The following is a 14203-nucleotide window of genomic DNA, read 5'->3' on the forward strand; positions in this document are numbered from 1 at the left end:
CCATTTATTGTAACAAGTTCCAGTTTTTCCCACCATTTTGCATTGCTAATTATGTCGTATAGCAAGTGTGTGTATATGTTTGGATCTGTTTCTGAGCTCTTTATTTCTTCCACGGATTTGTCTGTTGCTTTGACAATAGTCACAAAGTTTTTAAATTGCAGACGTCTTATAAGTCTTGATATTTGTTATAGTAGGTTTTTTTGTGTGTGTGTGTTTTGTTTTTGTTGCTGTTTTTTTTTTTAATGGTCTGGCTATTCTTTTCCCTTTGTGTATTCTTACATGTTTTGCAATCAACTTGTCCAGCTCTAGGTGAAAAAACTTTTTGGGAATTTGACTGGAATTGAATAGATCCTTTCATACTGAGTTGGAGACAGTTGACATCTTTATAGCACTGAATCTTCCAATCTAAAAATTTGGTATAGATCTCTATTGGTTTACATCTACTTCAGTTATAAAGTTATATAATTTTTCCCCTAGAGGTCTTACATATTGTTGTATTTATTTCTATGTACTTTATGTTTTGATCCCCCCTTCTTTAAAAAAATTCAATCATCTTGTTTTTAAAATGGGATTGTGTTCCCTTTAGGATAACAATTATTATCATAGATTCATAACTGAGTTTTTTTGTGCTGCAGGTAGCAAGATCTTGTAAAAATTCCCTTTATTTCCTGCAGATTTCTTGTATGGCTAGGAAAAGGCAAGAGTTTGACCTTAAGTTGGGTTTTGAAAACCCAACTAGTGATGAGAAATGTAAAAAACCAGGAATTTGACTCTAACCAAATGTCATCAGTTTTAAGTCTTTATCTTGCTCTGTCATTTATGAGGGCCAATTAAAGTTGCAGTCTCCAAACCATGGCACTCTTTGGATAGTTTGTTCTTATAAAACTTTAGCCAGAACACGAGGGCCTAAGGTTTAGACGGGTTTTGAATTAGTTTGAAAAAGTAGCTGAATCTGTTTTTGGTTTTATTTATTACTCCAAAGTCATTCTCTTTGTAAACATATTTAAGAAATAATCATCAGACACAGTGTATTAGATATCTGTGCTTACTGCATAGTAAGTTATTACAAACTTAGCTGCTTAAAACAACATACCTTTATTATCTTAGGGTTTCTGTTGGTCAGGTGTCTTGGCACAGCTTAACGGGTTCTCTGTGCCAAGTTTCATAAGGCTGAAATCAAGGGGTTAGTTGGGCTGCATTCTCATTTGGAGCTTGGATTCTTCTTCCAAGCTCATTCAGATTATGTAACTTTCTGATTTTCAAGTAAGCATAATGGCCTTAACATCCACTCAGACTGTTGAGTGTATCAGTACTTTATTCCTTTTTACTGTTGGGTAGTATTCAGTTGTATGGATGCATCACAGTTTGTTTAGACGTTTACCTGTGGAAGAACATTTGGGTTGTTTTCTTTTGGGCCAATTATAGATAAAATTCTTAGAAACATTCATGTTCAGGATGTGTGAATGTGTTTCTATTTCTCTAGAATTAATGCCTGGGAACACAATTGATGGACCATATACATATAGTATAGTCTCTGTTTCATTTTTTAAGAAACCTCCAGACTGGTTTCCAGTCTGTGGCTGTACCATTTTACATTCTCACCAGCAAAGTGTAAGAGATATAATTTCTCTGCATCTTTGCCAGTATTTGTCTGTATTGATGTATTTGTATTTTGTCCATTTTAATAGATGTGTGGTGGTATCTCACTGTGGTTTTAATTTGCATTTTTCTGAAGGCTAGCGATGTTGAGCATCTTTTCATACATTTGTCCTCTCTCTGTCTTTGCCCATTTTCAAATTGAATTTTGATTGTTTTTTATGGGGACATATGCAAATAAATATAAAAGTTGACAGTAGCCTAATGAACCCCTATTATGGAGCTTCAGCAGCATATTTAGCCCTTTTTTACTTTGGAATATTTCAAAGCAAATCAGTTACCTAGATTTCATGACATTTCACTTGTAAATAGTTTACTACGCATTTCTCTTATAAGGATCTTTGAAAAATACAACCACTAGGACATTACTATACTTAAATTTAACAATAATACCTTAATATCTAATACTAATAACTGACAGTGTATTTAATATACATTATTAGTGGCATATATTAGTAACTAGGACACACTACATATATATTAGTAATGGATAATAGATATCTAATGTCTAATACTGCATATTTTTTGTTTCAAAAATGTATTTTTAAAAATGTTAGAATTAGAATTCAAACAAGATAATTTAGTTATATTCTCCTTTTTTTTTTTTTCCTCGGGCAGTTGATTTGTTGGAGAAATTGAGTCATCTAGATTAATTTGGGTTTGGTTGATTCCTTTCTCTTTGTATCATTTAACTTGTTCTATCCCCTTATTTTATCCCCTAAACTGTAGTAGCTTGGTTAGATTAGGGTTCAGATTTTTAGAAAAGAATCTTCACAGGGGTACTGTGTACTCCCTTTTGCATTGTGTAAGGCACATGATGTTTGATTGTTCCACTCTTCAGACTGGAAAGTGAGATCATTTGGTTCAGGTATTGTCTCACCTATTTCTACATTTAATAATTCTCCATTCATTTTTTTACCTCATGGTTTTATGGCTTCCATGACGTTTGTTACTGAGATTCAAATTTTTTTTTTTTAGATTTTAAAATTTATTTGAGAGGGGGCGAGCCACGATCTCTTTTTCTTATATTCCACATATGAGTGAAACCATATGATGATTGTCTTTCTCTGATTGAATTATTTCACTCAGCATAATAACCTCCAGTTCCATCCACGTTGAAGCAAATGGTACGTATTCATCTTTTCTGATGACTGAGTAATATTACATTGCATGTATATATACACCACATCTTTATCCATCCATCTGTCCAAGGACATTGTGGCTCCTTCCACAGTTTGGCTATGGTGGACATTTCTGCTATGAACATTGGGGTGCAGGTGTCCCTTCATTTCACTACATATGAACATTGGGGTGCAGGTGTCCCTTCATTTCACTACATCTGTATCTTTGAGGTAAATCCCCAGTAGTGCAATTGTTAAGTTGTAGGGTAGCTCTATTTTTAACTTCTTGAGGAACCCTCCACACTGTTTTCCAGAGTGGCTGCACCAGCTTGCATTCCCACCAATGGTACAAGAGGGCTCCCCTTTCTCTGCATCCTCTCCAACATGTGTTGTTTCCTGTCTTGTTCATTTTAGCTATTCTCACTGGTGTGAGGTGGTATCTACTGGGGTTTTGACTTGTATTTCCCTGATGGCAAGTGATTTGAAACATTTTTTCATGTGCTTGCTGGCCATATGTAGGTCGTCTTTGGAGAAATGTCTGTTCATGTCTTCTGCCCATTTCATAATTAGATTGTTTCTAGGGTGTTGAGTTTGATAAGTCCTTTATAGATCTTGGACACTAGCCCTTTATCTGATATGTCATTTGTAAATACCTTCTTCCATTCTGTAGGTTGTCTTTTAGTTTTGTTGATTGTTTCCTTCCCTTTTTTTTTTTTTTCAATTATTTCTAGAACTTATTCATAAAACCATCTGGGCTTGGAATTTTCTTTGTGGGGACTATTCTCGTTAGTTTAGTTTTTAGTCCTTTGAAGAATGTAAGGTAAAAGTAGTATATTCCTGTGGTAACAGGCCAGTAGTTAAAAGTGAAAAATTCAGTTGCTGATTAATATTTTTTACTATTTTGAGTTCAGCTGTTTGTCTTCAGTTTTTGAGTTATAGTCTACATACTTTTTGTTTGTAAATAATTACATCTATTTTGACTATTACTACATTTTGAAAGATAGGTTATCTACTGTATTTCTTTAATACAGTTTAGGTTTGCACTTTAAGCTTATTAAGTTTGTAAGATTTCTAAATAATGAATCATTGAGGACTCGTTGAGGACTTACAGCCAGGTACCTAAGTTCAACTTCTGACTCTGCCAGTTACTATCTTGGGTATATCTCTTACTTTCTGGGCCTCACATCCCTCATTTGTTAAACAAATAGCTACTTCACAAAGTTTTCATGAGGATAAACTGAGAAGTACTTTATACACCATCAACTGGATAAATGAAAGGTTTTAAAGATAGTGAATATAGGTGAAGAGTTCAAAGGTTAGAAAGTTGGAGGAACCCATGAGATTTAAGTCCCCTCATTTTATTTTTTTATTATTTATTTATTTATTTGTTTGTTTGTTTATTTATTTATGATAGTCACAGAGAGAGAGAGAGAGGCAGAGACACAGGCAGAGGGAGAAGCAGGCTCCATGCACCAGGAGCCCGACGTGGGATTCGATCCCGGGTCTCCAGGATCGCGTCCTGGGCCAAAGGCAGGCGCCAAACCGCTGCGCCACCCAGGGATCCCTAAGTCCCCTCATTTTATAGGCGGTAGAAGCTACAAGTGTGTGTGCTGACCTGAATGCACAGCCCAGACTTCCTGTTTCCTAAATCACTGAGCTTTTTCAAAGTATTTTGTCTTCATGCAAATTGAATACTTCAGAGAAACTTTGACTTCTTTAGGTACATGTTGAGCGTATCATTCCTAAGAGATTGGGTAGAAAAATACATGTGACATTAGGGAGAAAAAGGAATTTTAAGACTTTAGGTTCTTAAGTTACTGGTAATTAAAAGTGCTGTCAAAGTAGTTATTGATTTTTTCCCCCCCAGAATTTAGACAAAGAGAGCCTTGTTATACTTTTGAGGGATTAAAATTCATCTAATACAGTAAGAAGTAAGGCCCTTTGTGGTTGCCACATAACTTTGTACTTGAAATTTGGTTGAAATTTTACTTTAAAAACCATTGCTTCTGTGTAATTTAAATAAAATCTTAGCTTACATTTAACATGAGAACTTTCAAACTAAATGTGCTTGCAAACGGTGGTTCCTTGAAATCTAACTTGTCTATTTGATTCCTTATTCTCTCCATAGGCTCAAAAAAATTGTTTCCTTCTCATTCTTAAGTTGATGCTAATAACGAAGAGGTTTGTTATTATTTGAGCTTTGAAGATTTAATATATTATGTAGTATTTGTAGTGTCTAATACCCAGGAGAGGTCTTCCTTCCTCCCTCTTTCTCACTCTGGCAGTATATTGGAGATGCCAGGCCCCCTGCCCAGCCCTCCTGAAGGTGCAGCACACCTTTCACTTGGTGACCCTTACCTCCATTTCTCCCATCTGCTGTCATTTAAGAAGTTCCTCTTTTCTTACCTTCCTTCCCTTTCTTTTCCCAGAAAATCTGTTCCCTGGGAAATGGTGAGACACTAGGGACATATTGAAGGGAGGAGCCCAGGTTTGACGGGGCACTTTTAATATCTCAAATGTCTTTGTAGAAAATATGTGTCCTATATTTTCACTGAGTTTTTATTTATTTTTATTTTTTTAAAAAGATTTTATTTATTTATTTGAGATAGAGCATGAGCGATGGGGAGGTGGGGAGGTGATATGGCCAGAGGGAGAAGCAGGCTTCCTGCTGAGCAAGGAGCCTGACCGGGGGCTCCATCCCAGGACCCTGGGATCATGACCTGAGCCGAAGGCTGTTGCTTAGCTGAGCCATCCAGGTGCCCCTCACAGAGTTTTAAAATATTTTACTTAAGTCATTGTGATCACATTTGTATTTTTTTCAGAGGTAATACTGTCAAATACTAGATTTGTCAATAGTTATTTTGAATAAAAAGTTTCTGGAAATTGAGGCTGTGTTTTTGGTTTTTTGTTTGTTTTTATTTTAGATTTTATTTATTTATTCAGGAGAGACACAGAGAGGCAGAGGCAGAGGCAGAGGCAGAGGGAGAGGCAGGCTCCATACAGGGAGCCCGATGTGGGACTCAATCCCGGGACCACGGGATCAAGCCCTGAACCAAAGGCAGACACACAACCACTGAGCCACCCAGGTGTCCCGAGGCTGTGTTCTTCTTACTGAAATACTAATTTCTATGAGATTTAATATGCATTTATATAAAATTATAGTTCTGTTATCTTAAAGCCAAAGGTCAGATACTTAATGTTTAGTTGTTATAGGCTTGTGACTTTTTTCCCTCTTGAAAAACAGAACATTTTGTTTAAATAAAACTCATTACCTATATCCTTATCACAGAAGTAGAACTTGTACTTGACATAGAGAAAGTTTAATTTCTTTGTATAATAAATGTTAATTTCTTTTTTAGGATGCACTATGATTCTACAGATTTTCTACAACTGTGTGTTATTCTTTATATTTTTTCATTGCTAGTGAATGAGGGTGAATATTTAATGTTAATTTTGCAGCTGAGATGGCAAAGAACCAAAGATGTTAAGAGGTTTTCTAAAGATTACATAGTTAATAAATAGTAGAATTGCGATTTGAGCTCAGGTCTGACTAGAATTGGTGGTGGTGTGATTACTTAGGGAGGATTTGGGTTGATAGGTTGTAATAGTTAGGCATAAATTGGAGTGGAGAATTGAAAATACCTGTTAGGAAGGTCAGGAAGGCTTTGCAGAGAGGATGAATCCCTAGTGAAATTGTAGGGGATTATGTCTTGTGTTGCATGCTGTGAAGTTTGGGCTTTATTCTTTGGGGGGTTGGGAGGTCCTGAGGATTTCAGCAGGATAGGTGATGTGACTAGTGCATATTCTGAAAAGATACAGTGGCCATAAAACACGGCACACTTGTAGTATGGTGGTACTAGAGGTAGGGACACCATTAGAGGAAGGCTATGGGGGGAATGATGAAGTTACCTCTGATGGCAGTGGTGGAGAGATGGATGGGGGTGGGGGGACCTGGACTTGAGCTTTTAATAATCAGGCAGTGTACAGATATTGTTCTCACACATTTGTCTTCCCTGTCAAAAATAGTGAGAATGAAAAGTCTGTATTTAGAAGACTGACCTAGTGCTGATCTGCAAAGAGCTTTGCTCTTGTTAAAAGTATAGCCACATTTAGGATAGAAATTATATCTTTCAATGACACAATTGTTTCTCTAGGTGGAATCTAAATTTATGCCTGAATTATGGTAATAATGTAAATATGACTTTTCAGTATAGGATCTACATGGTGACGTCATTTGAGGAAGCAAGTTTTAGTATTAAATGATCACCATTTTATGAATGACTTCTTTCATTGCATTCTAGATCATTCTAAATCATTTCTTAGAAATGTCTGAGTTCTGTATACAGAAAGAATGCAGTGATTGTCAGTCTTTTTGACAACATGTCCTCATTGGCCAATTTCTACCTATTTGATGCCACCTTGCCTCGTGTCTTTTCCTCATATCCTGAGGTGGAAAGGAGCTGTTGCAGTGTTCCAGTCTGTCCTATGGTAGGTGGAGTTTTCTTGGACTATCTATAAGAACAGTCTTCCCGTTGTTAATAGGGCCCCCCTAAAAATAGCTTATAATAAGTTTAGTTTTCAGTATCTAATCATTTAGAAATTTATGTATCTCTAGAGTATCTTTCTCTAAAATTACAAAATATAAAGGAAAATTGTAGTTACCTTTTTGCTTGATAATGAATAAGATCTTTTCCTGTTGATGACATCTCTATTTAATGGAGGCTGCAGACTGTGGTGGAAAGAGTGGAGAGTTCTAGGAATTAGTAAAATTTACTTTGTAATATTTATACAATCTGCCTCATTCTATCTCACCTCATTAGTACAGCCTTGGTTTAGACCTCATTGCTTGAGATAAAATTTTTTTTTAAAAGATTTTATTTATTTATTCATGGGAGACAGACAGAGAGAGATAGAGACAGAGAGGCAGAGACACAGGCAGAGGGAGAAGCAGGCTCCATGCAGGGAGCCTGACGTGGGACTCGATCTTGGGTCTCCAGGATCCGGCCCTGGGCTGAAGGCGGCGCTAAACCGCTGAGCCACCAGGGCTGCCCATGCTTGAGATAAAATTACTAGATTCCCTGCCTCCAGTCTGCTGTCCTTAAAGCCACATTCTGCAGCTACTGCATATATACTTTACAATACTGCATATTCTGTACAAAATACAAATCTGACACTGCTCCAGCCATGTCTCCCTGAGTCTCTTACTGTTAATTAGTTCTGCTACATGCTTGGAGTTGTGACATAAATATAGTGGCTCCTTGAACATTTAATTGCCACAAACTCTTGCTAGCTCAATATTTTACACACATACACCCCTTCTTCTCAACACATAGGTGTTTGATTTTTGTAAAATATTTTAATGGGTTTATTTCTTTATATGCCTCAAATACCATTTTATTTACTTAATTACTTCTAATTAATATTTACTAAAATACCTGATATAGGTAGATGTTAATTGAGACAGGGATGTAAGATTATGAAAAGATAGAAGATAGGACATATAACTGCTAGTAAATAAGAAAGTGGCACAGATCTGGTCAACCATGTTCATAGTTTTGAAGGCTAAACTTCACTGAGACTTGTAGAGAGGGCTAAAAATAAAAAACATTTTGGAATGTTGTGTTTGGAGAAAAAAACACGGCAGCGATTATTTCTGATCCTTCAATGATAATAGATGACAATAGAAAGTCAAACTCTTAACCACCCATTGGATTCTCTCTTTTGTTAGGACAATAATTAATTGAAAATGGTAGATATAGGTTATTGAGAGAGAATAGGCTGAGAAAGGAATTAACTGTTCTCAGTGGCCAGGATATCTTCATTCTAAGGTTTAAAAACAACTAACTATCTTATTTTCATGATCTGTGAGTGATCATTGAAACTAGGAATGGTGTGTGAAAGCTGACAGGATTTTTTTAAAGATTTTTTTTTGAGGTATAAATGACATATAATAAATGGTTCTTATTTAAAGTGTACAATTTGGTGTTAACATGTATACACCTGTACAGCCATCACCACAGTCAAGGTAATGAATATAACCAAAATCCCCCACAATTTCCTCATACCCTTTGGAAGAGAAAACTGAGAAGCTGCAGTGAGTGAGGAGGAGAGCAAGAATATTATATTGTCCTGGAAACTGAATAAGGAAGAGAATGATCAGCTGTGGCAGATGGTTACTGACAGGCCAAGAAATAGGAGTGATGTGAATTGACCATTGGATTTAGTAAGGTAGAGATTACTGGTAATTTTGACTAGGAGACTTTTGGTGGAGTGGTGAGTGCTCAAGCCTGATGGGAGTGTATGTTAAGACAGAAAGGGAGGAGAGAAATTGGAGATGGTAAATTAGCAATGTTTTCAAGGAGATTTTCTGCAAAGGGGAACAAAGAAATAGTTCTTTGTGAGTAGTGATGCAGTGGAGTTGAGAATGTTTTGCCCCCCCCTTTTTTTAAAGCATGGGAGAAAAAATAATATTTATATTCTGATGGTAGTGATTCATTGAGAGCAAAATGTTAGGTGAATTTCTGGAAGAGTGCTCTTGAAGGGCCAAATGAGCTGAGATTTGGTTCATGAATGTAGGGATAGACATTATGTAGAAACTTGGATAATTCATCTGTGGCTACAGGCAAGAGACTCTGTATGAGGTGTAGATATTGGGAGGTTGTTCAGTGCATGATATGAGTTTACGGTTCTCTTCTGAATGCCTTGTGTAAATTTTTTTTTCTTTTGGTGAAGTACAGAAAGCAGAGTCTTTGCTGTGAATGAGGATAAGGAGAAGATAGTAAGAGTGAGGATTAAGAAGGTGTGAAATAGAGTAGGAGTATGAATTGACCAGGGAGTTAGAGTGTGATTGCCTGGTCAAGTTGAGGGTGCAGTTGAGGTCTGTGGTTAGGGACTTAAGGCATCATGCTCAGCCATGTTTAGATGTATAGGTGTAGGTACAGAGTAGGTGGAGAACTAGATTTTTCCATGCTTATGGCTTTGCTAACCAAGTATAATGAAGTGAGAAATGGGTCACGGTCTTAAGTGTGTTTGCAGGGGGGTAATTATAAGTGACCATGGATTTAGCTAGGAAAGGAGGGGCAAGAAGACATTAAAGGATGAGGGACTAGTCTCCACAAGAGATGATGGTGACTCTGAATGGGGCAGAGTCCGGATAATGTTTTGAAGGTAGAATCAACAGATTTTCTGTGGTTGGATATTATATGTTTGAGGGTTGTCGTCAAGAATGACCTTAGGGGGGCCTGGGTGGCTCAATTGATTTTGGCTCAGGTCATGATCTCTGGGGTCCTGAGATTGAGCCCCACATCAGGCTTGGTGCTCAGCAGGGACTCTACTTGAAAATCATTCCCTTTGTCCCTCTCCCTGCTCATGTGCACTTGCTCGCACGTGCGTGTGCTCTCTTCCTTTCACTCTCTCAAATAAATAGATAAATCTTAGGAAAAAAAAGTGACCTTAGAGTTTTTGGTCCTGAGTGATTGATTATAAGAATGGCATTATTGTCAGCTGAAGTGAATGGTACTTTGTCACATTCAATGGCTTGGTTATATTTTGTTGATTTGATACATATGGAAAGAGAAAATTTTCTGGTATAAATAAATCTAAATCAGCTTAATCCATGATCACTCATTGAGTTTCTATGCTGATTCACTCATTCAGTAAATACTTCAGTGCTTGCTATGTTCCAAGGTGGTATTCTAGTTGATGGGAATATGAACAAGACACATAATTAAATCAGTTATTGATACTGGTTTTAGTTCAAATTGAGAAATGAAAATTTGGAAAATTTATGAAATAAAATGAATTATGATCTCAAAAGAAATGAAAATCTGTGTTTGTATTGAATTGCTAAATATTTGACTCAGTTGACTATATTCAGGCCAATTTTTTATCTTTTAATACTCTCCCTCCAGGAACTTACATTATCATGCATTTATTGTTTAGATCACAGTTATTTAAAAATAAGATATTAATGACATATTCTAAAAAATATAAAAATAAGTTTGAGGGTTAATGAATTGAAGTTTGGCCACATGAGAAAATCTTTTTCTTTACTGGTACCTGATACATTGTTTGGAGCAGAAATGATATTCTTCCAGTTGATTCCCGGAGCAGTTTCCAAAGTTTAAATCTACCCTAACTGGAAGAAATTATACCATTTTAATAGAATATGCAGAAGACACTGCACATTCTTTGGGGGTAATTCTTTTAGCTGAGTCATGAGTACCCTGAGTTCTAGACAGTGGAAGAATTGTTGGGGATAGTATATATTCTTTCCTGAGGGAGAAATCTCTGAATAGGAAGGTCAGTATTCTGTGTACGTGTATTTTGATGTATTGATTAAATCATTTCATTACTTTCAGTGTTACCTTTAGTAAAACTGAGGTTTAGTGAGAACCCCTGAAAGTTGATTTGTTAGATGACAGCGCACCATTACAACTGAAGAGCTGAGGTAGACACTTAGGGTACAGAGGTTCCTCTGGGAAGGATTTACATTTGCCAGGCCGATTAGGAGCAGTGTCTGCTACATGTGAGGAATCTCCAGTAACCTCTGCAATTCTGAACTCACTGCCTTCTGCTTACGTATGTCAAGCAGAAATAGTTGTTAGAACTACATGGTGCAAAAAAATCATGTGAAAGGATAGATAGAAAAGACTATATTGGAGACTGAAATTAATTAATGATCTTTAGAATTAGCTGCCAGTTCTCTCATAAACTACTAAACAAATGCTTTGCCTGATTCTGTTTTTTTTTTTTTTTTTTTTTTTTTTTGGCGTGAGGACCTTTGTAGGCTCCTTAACAAATGCTGATATCTCCAGTTTCTCTCTGCGGCTTTTCCATGTCTTTTGGTTGGAGGGCAGGGGGTGTGGAGGCTTCCTTTTGGATGTCTTAAAGAGGCTATTTTTGTCTGTGAATATCTTAGCATTAGAAAATGATCAGTGGAATTTTTAGGGTATTCAAAAGCAGTGAGTGAAATGAAAGGTATGGGGATTGGCCATCTGACATGAAGGAACGAAAGAAACAAATGTTGGCAAACACAAAAACAATTTTTTTTTTAATTTATTTATGATAGTCACAGAGAGAGAGAGAAAGAGAGAGGCGCAGAGACATAGGCAGAGGGAGAAGCAGGCTCCATGCACCGGGAGCCCGACGTGGGATTCGATCCCGGGTCTCCAGGATCGCACCCTGGGCCAAAGGCAGGTGCCAAACCGCTGCGCCACCCAGGGATCCCACACAAAAACAATTTTTTGGATAAAATTGACAACCCCCGATGTTGGGCCTTTTAATTGAATTATTCATAAGTTAGATAGAGGTGTAGATTAGATGACATAAATGTAGATCTACGTCTCCAGGGCTTCATTGGTGAATCAGGAGAGCCGTTACCTTTGCTCTTAGGACTTTTCTGATACCAGGTTTACTTTCATTGTGAGTTCATACTTAAAATGTTATTATGTACTCAATTATTTCAGGATTTCTTTGCACTGACACACTTAATCTCCATAGTTCATCCATGTATAACTGACAGTTCTCACGAATATTATCTGCAACTCTAAGTAGATACACAGTGCAAGAAAACAGTTAGTGAATCTGACCAGATGAATAAATTTAAAATGCAGACTGTCTTTTGGTGATTTAACTATTCAGTCTCAGTTTGCTTACTTTAAAAATACAGATAGTAATAATTATGTTTTTTATTAATGTAAAAATTGGAATTAATATGTTAAAAATGACCACAGAATCTGTTATATGGTAGGTGCTCAGTGTTTATTAGCAAATAAAAATTCACCAAACCTGAGGGGAAAAAAGAGGCCTTAAAAAATTCTGGTAAGATAATTTCTTCAAAATTCAGAGATACCTTAATTCTGTTTTGATGTTTTAATTACCATAAGGATTTCAATAAGCTTTGTAACTACACATTATTATTTAGGAGCTCTGTGTGTTGGAAGCTGAATTTGCAAACCCATAATATGTGGAGCGTTTTATGAGACTTCCCCTTCCCAAAACAGAACAAAACCAGTGGCTGTTGGAGGTGATTTCCATAAGAGAAATGGTTGGCTGGTTATTTCTTTCTACATTGTATAGGCATTTCCCAACTTAGAAATATTTGATTTACAGATATCCTAATTTTCAAGTCTCTGGTTGTGGCCTCATTTCTCTCCTGTGGCTACTATCATAAGCGCACATATGTCTGGTGCTCACCTCTTTCATTGAATGAAGTATAACTTTGTAAATCTTTCTTCCATTATCAAGGAACAGTATATGGAAGGGGAATTACCCATTTTTGTTGCTGAAACCAAATTGGTAGGGCCGTGAGTTCTGCTTCCCTGTTGGAAGTGTGAATTTGTTGTCACTTAGAAACAGTAAGAACTTTCTAAAATAATTATTTGCAGAAACAAACTAATCCTATAAGTACAGAGTAAGACTTATACCTAAATGAAGTGTTTTTCTTTTTCAATATAGTAATCTTTGGAGATTATATACTTGTAATAAGTACTGCTTTTAATGAGCCTGCTTTTAGAATTCTTGTTTTGGAATTTGTTTTCAGAATATTATTCTTTCAGGGAATTTTTAGAAATAGGAGGTCTTTTTCTTTTGATGTATTATGGGAGATGGGGAAACATAAAGTTCTTTTGAATTTCGACAAAATAGATAACCAGCTCTTTGACTTTGGGCATATTGCTTTGCATATGAGAATTTGATTTATTCATCATAGAAAGAAGAAGCATGATCCCAACATTGCAGAGTTGTTGAGAGAAGTTGAATTAGATAACCAAGTAAAGCACCTGGCATATATTACCCAATTAAGTGCTCAATTCCCTTTTTATCTTCTCTCCATATCTTTTAGGGTGTATTTGGTTTTAGAATCAACTAAAAGATATTAGAGTTAAGTATAATTGAGAAAAATGGTTTTTTATTTTATTTATTTTTTTTGAGAAAAATGTTTTTTGATGTCTGTTAAGGTAATAGTAATATTATAGAAAGACTAAGATTGCAGGAGACTTGGTGTTGTGCCATTGATTAGCTAATGCCTTCACCTTTCTGGATAATAGTAATAGGTATCTACTGAGTGTTTGTTGTTTGCTGAGTTCCAAATATGTGCCACATACTGTACTAGGTGTTTTATCTGTAGATGTCTCATTTAATTCTAACATCGACTTTGCAAAAGTTGCTATTAATCCCTTTCTGCAGATCAGGAGTTATGGCAAAGAAGTTAAATAACTTTCCTGAGATTGTACAGTAAGTGGCAGGATGAGAAGGAATGAAAAGTTCTTTTCCTGGGGCCTAGGTGGTGAAGTCAGGTAAAGCTTCTGACTCTGTTTCAGCTCATGTCTCATCTCAGAGTCATGAGAGTGAGCCCAGTGTTGGCCTCTGTGCTGAGCGCGGAGTCGGCTTGGTTCTTCCCCCACCTTCTCCCCTCTCTGTCTCTC

At 36.5% G+C, this 14203-nt stretch overlaps 1 protein-coding gene across 2 annotated transcripts in view; it reads left to right on the plus strand.

The window, feature by feature from the left end:
* Positions 1 to 14203, plus strand: part of STIM2 (stromal interaction molecule 2) — a 140522-nt gene that overhangs the window by 37245 nt on the left and 89074 nt on the right. Inside the window, exon 1 of one of the 2 annotated variants that reach the window (XM_055326600.1) lies at positions 2767 to 2783. The exons of the other annotated variant lie outside the window; for it this stretch is intronic. The gene's annotated coding sequence lies outside the window, so the exon portion shown is untranslated. Of the gene's footprint in view, positions 1 to 2766; positions 2784 to 14203 lie in introns of those variants that run through there. 2 annotated transcript variants of the gene reach the window in all.

This window comes from Nyctereutes procyonoides, unplaced genomic scaffold (genome assembly GCF_905146905.1).
Source record: "Nyctereutes procyonoides isolate TBG_1078 unplaced genomic scaffold, NYPRO_anot_genome, whole genome shotgun sequence".
NCBI lineage: Eukaryota > Metazoa > Chordata > Mammalia > Carnivora > Canidae > Nyctereutes > Nyctereutes procyonoides.